General features: G+C 38.7%; 1 pseudogene; it reads right to left on the bottom strand.

Moving 5' to 3' along the window:
• Window positions 1-230: 230 nt before the first annotated feature.
• Window positions 231-10,071, bottom strand: LOC148044459 (uncharacterized; annotated as a pseudogene).
• Window positions 10,072-10,961: the final 890 nt, after the last annotated feature.

The following is a 10,961-nucleotide window of genomic DNA, read 5'->3' as shown; positions in this document are numbered from 1 at the left end:
AAAAACAAACAAACAGTATACAAACCAGTGCTTAGTTTACTGCTGGAAACAAGGATGGCTTCCAGGATAGAAATGTATAACAAAGTATATTGAATTATTATTATTATCATCGTTATTGTTGTTGTTCATTGCACAGTCAGCCAGATGTTCAGACTGGATTTGGCATTTTTGTCTACTTATGGGATCCTTTTCAAGGACTTGGGATAAGCAGATCTGGATGTTTGATGGTGTTATAGATACTGTCACAGGATGCCAGCTTTTCTGAGTAATACTGACTTTTGCAATTGACTGATGGTGAATTTGTCAATGTGGATGTTGTTCAAGTAGAGCTCCAGTTGATTTGGGACAGCATCCAAGGTGCCTATTATTATTGGTACTACCTTTTCTTGCTTTTGCCACATTTGTTCTATTTCTATTTGTAGGTCTTTGTAATTTGTTATCTTCAGTTTTTTCTTATCTATTTTGCTGTCTCCAGGTGCTAGCCAAACTTATTTGGGTGTTTTTTTTTAATCAACATTTGTTAAGTCTGAATTATGTGACAGGTGCCTGTCACTTGTTTGAATTCTAAACTCCCAGAGCAATTCAGCTTCTTCATTTTCTATGACTTCCTCTATTTTATGGTCCCACCAGTTCTTGCTTGTAAGCAAATTTCTTGCAGAACTTCCAGGATACTATTGTTGCTACTTTGTCATGCCATTGTTTATAGTCAGTCAGGGTGATCTTCCTGCAGCAGCTAACTGGATTGTCTACTGTTTCTTCAGCTTCTTTGCACAGACAGCATATGCTATCTGTTGCTGTCTTCTCAATTCTGACTTTGTATGCATTTGTTCTTAAGGCTTGGTCTTGTGCAGCCAGAATTAGTCCTCTGTCTCTTTCTTTATATTTCCTGCTCCTAGGCCATTGCCAAGTCCTGTTATTATCTGTTTTCCCTGCTTTTTAAAAAAATGTACTGGTCATATAATGCTTTGTCTTCTCATTCCTCCTTTCTCTTCTTCATTTGATCTTTCTGGTAGGCGAGTTTGTTCTCTCCAGTACTCAGTATGCCTTTCTGATATATTAGCTTCAGTGCATCTTCATCAGTAGAAGAAAAGAAGAATTGGGGGTGATATGATAACAGTATCCCAGTACTTGAGAGTTTGCCACAAAGAAGAGGGGATCAAATTATTCTCCAAAGCACCAGAGGGCCGGCTAGACCGGAAGTGCCTCAGCGAGAGAGTCAGAAAACCTGTGGGCTCCGAAGAGCTTCACATAAATTCTGGCTGACAAACTGATGCCAAGGATCTTCGGATCAGAACTTTCCTGGAGGGAAAGTGAAGAAGGAGCTGCATCTCAATAGACCAACTGGTTCCTTGCAGGTCAGAGATTAGCTCTCTGAATCAGCATCAGTGGAGGCGGCATTTTAAAATGGCCGCTACAAAGCTGAAGCATCTGGACTAAGCATTGAGCAGGAGTAGTGATTGGAAGGAGTGATGAGACCTGGTGAGAAGATTTAAATAACCAACTGATACAAATCAGAATTTGGAAAAGGCAAAGAACCTTGTGAGTAGAAAATAATATTAATGGACTGATTGGGAATTTGGCAGAAAGGAAAGAAAGAGAAGGAAAATATTGTGGTAAGCCCCAAAAGAACGGCTTGCTTTAAATAACTTGGAGACAGAAATGAGAATTGGCTAACCCATTGAAATACAAAGCTTTGAATTTGGATCTGAAAAGACTGAAAAGACTTAAAAGAGATTAATTGACAATTGGGAACCTCACGGAAGAGAAGAGGGGAGAACCGGAGGCTAAAAATACCAATACTAAGGAGACTTGCTTGGTTGTATCTTGTTCTAATTTACATATCTTAAGCAACCCTAATTAACTAGAGGTGGAAAATAACAAGAGGAAAAATCAAGAAGAAGCCTTGCTTCTCCCCTGTCTGTAATTTTATCTTTTCTGGATTTAAAACTACCAAGCAGTACTGTAAGGGCTCCTCTCCTAATTTAAAAAAGTGAAGACTCTTGAAACAGAATATTTCAAAAGGAACCTTTTATTAAGAAGAATGGAAGCCGTTAAAGTGAAAGCAACATCTGAATCCCCTTAGGCAATGCAAGTAGAATTAAAGCAGTAGAGACCCCTCCCATTTGTTAGAATGCAGATTTTAGCCAATACACAAGTGTGAAGATGTTTCCTTTATCAACTGCTCTGAGAGCCGAATAAACATACATTCCCATGGCTATCTTCTATTAGACAGTAAAGTAAACTGTCCCACATGGCCATCGTAAACATTTCCCCCAAAGGTGGTGGGATCTCAGGCATTTTGGTGCCAGGTAACCAGTTGTAAAATATTAGTTGTCAGAGGCACTGCTAATAAATTGACTCCAAGGCCCTCCTCCTCCCAACTGAATGGCAGTATCACTTTTAGGGATCTGACATGTTGCCATCCTTAAGAAAAAGGAGAGATCTACCTGTGAAAAGATAGAAATGAAAATTCCATCATAGTATTTTAACAAGGTTTGTCAGGGTATTATGAGTGAAATTTTTTCAATAAGGTAGGGGCCCTAATACGGTGTTTAGCTACCCATTCATTTTGGGATGAGGGTAGATGCTTCCAAGCAACTAAGTATTGAGTTTTCCCCCTGTGGATCCTAGAGTCAAGGATTTCCTTAATTTCAAAGTGTTTTTTGCCTTCTATCATGATAAGAACAGGTGGTGTAGGTGCAGGTGGTCTGAGTTGTGAGATTACTTCTCGTTTCAGTAAACTAATGTGAAATACTGGTGGGTGGACTTGCCTGAGTGTCTTTGGAAGGAGTAATTCTACTGTTACTGGGTTGATGACTCTAGTGATAGGGAAAGATCCAATGAAATTTGGCCCTAATTTCTTTGATGGCTGCAACAACTTCAGAAATTTTGTAGATAAGCATACCCTATCTCCAACATGAAAATGTTTGGGTTCCATTCTTTTCTTGTCAGCTTGAATCTTAAAAGCCACTCCTCTAAAGCTAATCTAACTACTGGCCATGTGTTTTGTAATGTATCTATCCACTCCTTAAGTGAGAGGATAGTGGGTTCTTCTGTGGGTAATCCATGTATGGGGCTGAATTCCTGGCCTGTTGCTACTCTAAAAGGGGTGAAACCAGTGCTTGAGGGCACAGCGTTATTGAAGGCCACTTCCGCAAAAGGTAAAAGATCAGTCCAGTTATCCTGTTGAAAATTAATAAAACATCTTAGATATTGTTCTAGGACTGAGTTAAGTTTTTCAGTTTGCCTGTTAGTTTGGTATGATGAGGTCAAGTCTTGGGTGGTGCTAAGTAAAGTTAAAAATGCCCTCCAAAATTTTGAGGTGAATTGGACCCCTCTGTCGGATATGATTCTCTACGAGGTTCCATGAAGGCAATAAATGTGTATCAGGAATAACTTGGCTAGACTTTTGGCAGTTGGGATCGTTTGGCAAGGTATAAAATGTGCCTGTTTTGAAAACAGGTCTGTTACAACCCAAATGACAGTATTCCCTGCACTTTCTGGTAGTTCAACAATACAGTCCGTAGCAATCTCTTTCCAGAGTGCTGAAGGTTCAGCTACCTTCTATAATAGTCCTGGGATTTTCCCTTGATGTCTTTTAGCTGCCGCACAAATAGGGCAGCGAACTACATAGCTCTCTATGTATTTTTTTTTAGTGATGGCCACCAAAATTGCCTTTTAATTAGGTGTAAGGTTTTCACAAAACCAAAGTGTCCAGCTAATTTAGAGTCATGGCATCTTGCTATTAAGTGCAGCCTTTGGCTAGCTGGAACATACAATTTCCCTCCCACCCAAGCTAAGTTTTCTTTCATCAGGCAGCTGGATTTGTGGCTCAAAAAGCATTCATTGGTGGCTAAAACTTGTTTAAAAGTTTGGGTGGTGTCATTGTCCGTCAAAGTTTCTTGTTTTGCTTGGGATCTAATGGTTACTTTAGCGGCTAGTTGATTGTTTTGTATCATGGGTTTGATTACATCTGGCTTTGTACTATTGCATTGCAGTTTTCTGGATAGTGCATCTGCCAGAAAATCCCCCCCCCCCAAGGAGATATCTGAATGTGGATTCAAACCGTTTAAAGTACTAAGCCCATCATACTTGTTTTGTGGAGAGTTTCTTTGGGTCTTTAAGGCTTCTAAATTTTTATGATCTGTCCAGACTTCAAAAGGGATCTTACTCCCCTCTAGGAAATGCCTCCAGGTTAAAAGGGCCCACTGAACTGCATAAGCTTCTTTCTCCCAAATGGTCCACTTTTGTCAGTTTCATTCAATTTTTTGGATGTGTAAGTACATGGTTGTAATTGGTCTTGCTCATTTTTCTGAAGCAGGACTGCTCTTATTGCCACATCGCTGGCATCTGCTTGGAAGACAAATGGTTTCTCTGTGCCCAGGTGCTTTAGAATTGGCTCTGCTGAAAACAGCCGTTTAAGTTTTTCAAATGCAGCGTGGCATTCCATTGTCCAGTTCAAAGGCTGCTTTGGTTTCGGGTTACCCTCCCCCTTTGTTTTTAAAAGATTGCTGATGAGGGAGAGGAGGAGCCAATGTTGTGACGAGACGACGTGCGATCTCAATGTTCTGAGATCGCCGTCGATACTTTTGCTGCTGGGTGGTCCAAACAGACCTAAACTGTCCCGCAGAGACAGTGAACAGGAAGAATACGTCTTGCTGATCTCAGGGACATCACAAAGTCCCTGATCGATCCAAGAAAAGTTCTTCAAGCCGGCAACAAAAAATCTAGCCATTAGGCTGATGAAGTCGGGACGGCTCCAAAATGGAAGGATATGGAAAGAGAAAGTGTTTCCAGCTGGTGAGGAATTTTTACTGTTTTAAAAGAGACTGCCTATAAAAAACTTAAAATTAATTTAAATTGGAGAACAGAAGAAATAAGCAGTGAAATTAAATTTGGAATGGTTTTGGACAGTGGGTTATCTTACTTTTTAAATGTTATCTTCATGGATGGAATTTATGCAAGACTTTTAAAACAAATGGATTAAGTTTTCTTCTTCTATTTTTTTTCTTTTATTATTCTTTGTAACCTATGGACTAAAATTCTCCTCTTTCATTACTGTGGGTGTTCTTCTAACCCATTCAAGAATCGGACTTTTTTTTAACTTGGAATACAAAAAAGATACAAAAAGAAACAAAGAAAATTGCAACAATAACACTGCTACTCGGAGGCTGGAGGTTTGTGTATTGGAAATGAAACACTCTTACTTTTCTCATTGATTATGGATGCGTTATGGATCTTTCCATTATTATATTCAATCAGTTAGCAACTCCATTTTATTGTCATATTTAGGAATAAACCCCTTATCTTAATTTTATATTTTCCTATATAACAATTTCTAGTTGTCAGATTCGACAGGACGTTCTTCAGCTGGACAGCCGGGGGGGGGGGGCTCTTAAGAGCCTCACATGAACCATGTCTGACAAACCATCTCTGAGATCCTTTTTGGATCAGACCCCCCCCCCCTGGAGGGTGGGGTGAAGAAGGGCAGCGTTTCATCAGACCCAGAGTGAGGCTACAAGTCCCTCACAGGTCAGAGATTTGCCCTATGAATCGGAGTCAGGGCAGCAGTCTGCAATAAGGCTGACAAGATGCTGACTTCTTGTCAAAGCAAATGAACAGGAGGGTGTGGAAGAGATGAAAGACTGGTAAGAAAGTTTATCTAACCCACAGCCATAAATCAAACCTGGAAAAGGCAAAGAAATTTTGAAAACATAAATAATATTGATGGTCAGATCGGGATTCTTTCAAAAAAAAAGAAAGAAAAAAAGGAAAATGGAGGGTTGAAACACCAGCCAACACCCCCCCCCCCAAGCTATTTATTTGAAACAATTTTGGACAGAAAGGGAGAAAGCAGAGAAATGACAAGCCCACTCAAATATAAACTCTAAACTTGGTTTTGGACTTGAAATAGAAACCAAATATTCTGAAGGAATTATTCTGCTTGAATTTTTTCCAGCTAATATATCTTATCTCCAAAAAAAAAGCACTTCTTCTTACTGATAACTGATAACCTAACCTTGACTGTGCAGGAAGTTTTAATTAGCCAATTGCCATAAATCAGAATTTGGAAACGCAGGAGGCAAAAAGAAATACCCGAATTTGATTGTTTGCAAGTTTGTTTCAAGTAATATATTGTGAGCAGCTACAATTGACCGAATCCGGAAGCTGGCAAGGGGAAGAATAATAACAGAATAATAACAGAATCAAGAACTGGGAAACATGAAGGGTTTTTTTATTGTTTTGTTTTTCTTTTCCTCTTCTTTTTTTCTCTTGGCAAAAGATTAAAATGGCTACAGCTACTCTTCCTTAAGCTACTCTTAAATTTAAAGTGGACCAGAATCCCGGAATAAGTCTTGCATAACTAACTGCAGTTTTGGAACTGGACATTAAGGAAGAACAAAAGACCAAGATAGCTCCCATCGTTCTTCCCCACAGCAATTGAAGTAGATAAATTTAAGGTGGAACAGAACTCTGAAATAAGAACTGTATAACTAACTGTAACTTTGGAACTGGACATCATGGAAAACTGGGAATTTGAAGAAGTACGTGAAATTATAAAAAATATGCATAAATCATTAATATCAAGCCTAAATAGAATTCTGAATCCAGAGAAGCAGATATCTAAAGAAGAACTTAAAGAAGGAGGGGGGCAAGACAATGAAGGAGTAGAAACGTAGGGAAATAAAAAGCAGATAAAAAAACTCCATTGGTCCTGGCACTGGTGTAGGGGAAATTGTGCAAAGGGGAGGTGTCCCAACAAAATAAATAAAAAGAAGACAAAAGTGGTTTTGGAGGTGGCAAGTTAGTGGCAAAAGGAAAATTGAAGTAGGAGATTATGCCCCAACAAAGAGAAATATAAAATATTCTTTTGACATGGGGAAAATTGAAAAGAGTGGATGTGACAAAATAAAGAAAAGGGAGAAGTCAGGAACAGAGAAGTGGGACAAAAGATTTACTAGGAAAAAATCAGATAACTACAAACTATTATATGGGAAAATATAAAGTTAAGATAAGGGCTTTATTTCTAAACTATGACAATAAAATGGAGTTGCTAACTGGTTGAATATGATAATGTAAAGATAGCTAAATAAAGTTTAAAATATATGGAATATGGATAAATATGAAACTGATATGGGGAGGTGGTAAAGCAGAGGTTTGTAATCCAACTTTTTAACATGATAATTAAATTGACTTGCGAATTGATTGAATATGACAATAGAAGGACAACTAAGCATGGATCAAAATATATGAAACATGAACATATATAAAATCTTTAATATGATGTTTACTGTTTGTTATTTTATATAATAGATTAAGGGAAGTGTAACGAACATTGAACAGCGAGGATTGTCATCTAGAGACAATTAAGGATAATTCAATCCAAGATATGGAAAAAGGGAGAGGGAACATGAAATATACCTACAATGGGAAACTATTGAGATAAAAAGACAGAATCACAAATTGGGGGCATGTAAGGATGTATAATTATATAAAGATAATGATACGAATAGCGGGGAATTGTAACCAGGTCTACATCTCGACCAAAATTAGGCTGGGGGGCGGTTTTAAAGCACAATGACTATATATGTATACTTTTCTGTTATATTGTTTTTTTACTAAAAAGGAGGAGAAAAATTAAATATGTATATTGAAAAGGAATTATAAATACCATCAACATAAAATGGAGCTCGCTCAGAAGCTGAAATACACCAAGTAAATGAGATGAAGAGTGGGAAGTAGAGGAGAAAGATAACGGAAGAAGAGAGGGATAAGAGATAGGGCAAGGGGGGGGAAAGGAGAGAAAGTAGGAGTGGAAAGGGGAGAGAGGAGAAGGGGAGATGAAGGGGAAGTAGAGGAGGGAAGGATGATATAGGGAAGAAAGGAGGTGGGGAGGGGGAGTTGAGAGGGAGAAGGAAGTGATAAAGTACAAATATGATGTATGTAGAAGAGCCAATAATTGGTTTTTGGGAGTTGTCAGTAAGATGAATTGATGTAAACATTTAATAATACAGTATGATGTTGATTATGTATTAGTATACATGTGATTATATGTTATGAAAATGAAAAAATAAAAAAAAACATTAATAAAAAATGAGAATTCTTTTTAGGCTTGATTTTAATGATTTTAATGGTTTATGCAAATTTTTTATGATTTCACGTAATTCTTCAAATTCCCAGCTTTCCATGATGTCCAGTTCCAAAGTTACAGTTAGTTATACAGTTCTTCTTTCAGAGTTCTGGTCCACCTTAAATTTATCTACTTCAGCTGCTATGGGGAAGAGCGATGGGAACCATCTTGGTCTTTTGTTCTTCTTAAATGTCCAGTTGCAAAATTGCAGTTAGTTATGCAGATCTTATTTCGAGGTTCTGGTCCACCTTAAATTTAGCTAATTCAAAAACGGAAGAGAAGCTGAAGCCATCTTGATCTCTTTGCCTCCTGCTTTTCCAAATTCTGACTTATGGCAGTTGGTTAATTAAAACTTCCCACACAGTCAAGATTAGGTTATGAGTTACCAGTGAGAAGGTAGTGCTTTTTTCTTGATTTTTCTCCCTAATTGGAATTGCTTAAGATATATTAGTTGGAAGAAGTTCAGACATAATCCCTCGTAATGGTTGGTTTCTATTTCAAATCCAAAACCAAATTTAGGGTTTATATTTGAGTGGGTTTGTCACTTCTCTGCTTTCTCCCTTTCTGTCCAAATTATTTCAAACAAATAGCTTTTTGGGGGGAGGGGGGTGTTTCAATCCTCCATTTTCCCTTTCTTTTTTTCTTTTTGCCAAAATCCAGATTTGTCTATTAATATTATTTGTGGTCTCAGGATTCTTTGCTTTTTCCAAGTTTTGATTTATGACTGTGGGTTAAATGAATTGTCTTACTGGTCTTTCATCTCGTCTCCTGTACATTGCTTTGGCTGGAAGCCAGCTTCTGTGCAATCAAGCTGCCCCCCCTACTCCATTTCTGAGGGCAAATCTCTGACCTGTAAGGGATCTGTTACCTCCCTCTGGATCTGATGAGATGCTGCCCATTCTTCAACCCCCCTCCAGGGGGGTTCTGATCCAAAAAGGATCTTGGAACAGGTTTGTCAGATAGGGTTCATGTGAAGCTCTTGAGAGCTCACCCCCCCCCCCGCCACGTCTGTCTATCTGGAGAGCTTCCAGTCGAATCCCACTTGCCTCCACTTCTATTTCTTGTATATTCTCTTGTAATTCCAGTGACATTCATGTTGTGTCCATTCTCAACCATGTTTTATGCTTATTTGAGTAGAAAATATATTGTTTTTTCTCTGGTTGTAATTCCCTCCAAACATCTTTAATTCTTAATTCCTCCATCATTTTTAAAAAAAGGCTTTGGTAATGTTCTCCTTGCTTTTTTATTTGTTTTGCTACTTTTATAATCTAATTTTGCATCAACAATTGTACTGAGGTCTCCCACAATACAAATATTATCATGTTCTATTTCTGTAATTTTCTTGTGTAGTTGTTCATAAAACACCTTGCTTAGTATTTGGTGCATATATTATTATTAATAATGTCTGTTTATAATTGATCATTACTTCCACTATCAAAGTTCTTCCCTCTTCATCTTTATAAATTTGTTTTGAGTCTATAGATTCTTTGATGTAGATGGCTACCCCTCTTTTTTTCTGTTCTGCCAATGAGGCATATAACTTCCCCAGTTTAGGGTTCTCTAGTAATTTATAGTGGTCCTTTTTTATATGTACGTCCTGGAGGCAAATCAAATCTAGATTCATTTTTTTTAGTTTATTGAAGAAAATTTTCCTTTTCCTTGCCAAATTCAATCCATTAACATTGAATGACATTAAGGTGGTTTCTTCTCACATCTTTTTACTTGTAGATTGGTCTAGTAGTTCTGGTGGTTCTTGTTCCTCTCTGATCTTTTGCTCTAGCTTCTTCCCATTCTACTCTTTCTTTCTGCTTCCTTTCATTTCCTTTTAACAATAATGCTTCCTCTTCCTCCACTACTTCTTGGTTCTTACCACTTATTTTCTCTCTCGTCTCCTTCTCTTCCTCCATTGCAAAATGTTGTTCATTGAATTCAATCACCATGTCTATTGAATCTAACTTATATCATGCCAGGTCACCAGTAAGCTTTCAGGTATAAGCCATCTAAAATGTATGTCACATTTGATCAATTGTCTTGCCAAAAATTGGAATTCTCTTCTTCAGTGGTGGGTTTCAAGAATTTTCACCACCGGTTTGGTGTGCGTGGTTAGGTGGGGGAACATGTGACTGAGTGGGCATAGCCAACATGATGTCACTCATGCCAATGCCCATTCAGTTACATGACCCCAACCACCTAGCCATGCCCACCAAACCAGAGGCAAAAATTTGTCTTTTACAACCTTAATGTCCAAATTGACTCAAGGATTGCTTTTATCAGCAGCGCAACCTTGCTTGCTTGCCCCACCACTGTGGCTGCTTCTACCTCAGTGGCAAATGGTCCATGCCCCCCCACAAACAAACAAACACACACACACACACACCGCTTGCCCTGGCAGCAACCCGGCAATAGCAGCCAAGCGAAGGAACGTGGAGCTGGGGAATGAAGTGAGCGCAGCAGCAGCCAGAGGCGCCATTTCTTCACAACAGCCATTCTGTGCCCTCCTTCCTACACACACACACACAAACACACACACACACACACACTTTTACATCTCATTTGGAAACCAAAGACCCAGAGTATGGAGGAAGAATGGAGAGGCCAATCAAGCACAGTAATCCCATGATCATTGAACCAGGTTTTGGTGCTTTTGGCAAAAGTTGCTCTCATCAGAAACTATTTGAGTTTTGTGCTTATTTGCCGCTATTCTCAGGGGGTGGAAGATAGACAAATCCACCCCCTTCTTTTACCGTCCCACTGTCATTCAAGCCAGCTTTAAAAGGGGGAAATTCCTCAACAGAAGTTGGAAAATTCCCACCCAGTCGCCACACTGTCC

Source organism: Thamnophis sirtalis, unplaced genomic scaffold (genome assembly GCF_051295495.1).
Source record: "Thamnophis sirtalis isolate CommonGarterSnake01/CBP01778 unplaced genomic scaffold, rThaSir2_p1.2 scaffold_8, whole genome shotgun sequence".
NCBI lineage: Eukaryota > Metazoa > Chordata > Lepidosauria > Squamata > Natricidae > Thamnophis > Thamnophis sirtalis.
The sequence above is the reverse complement of the archived record's forward strand: the minus strand, read 5'-3'. Positions and strand labels throughout refer to the sequence as shown.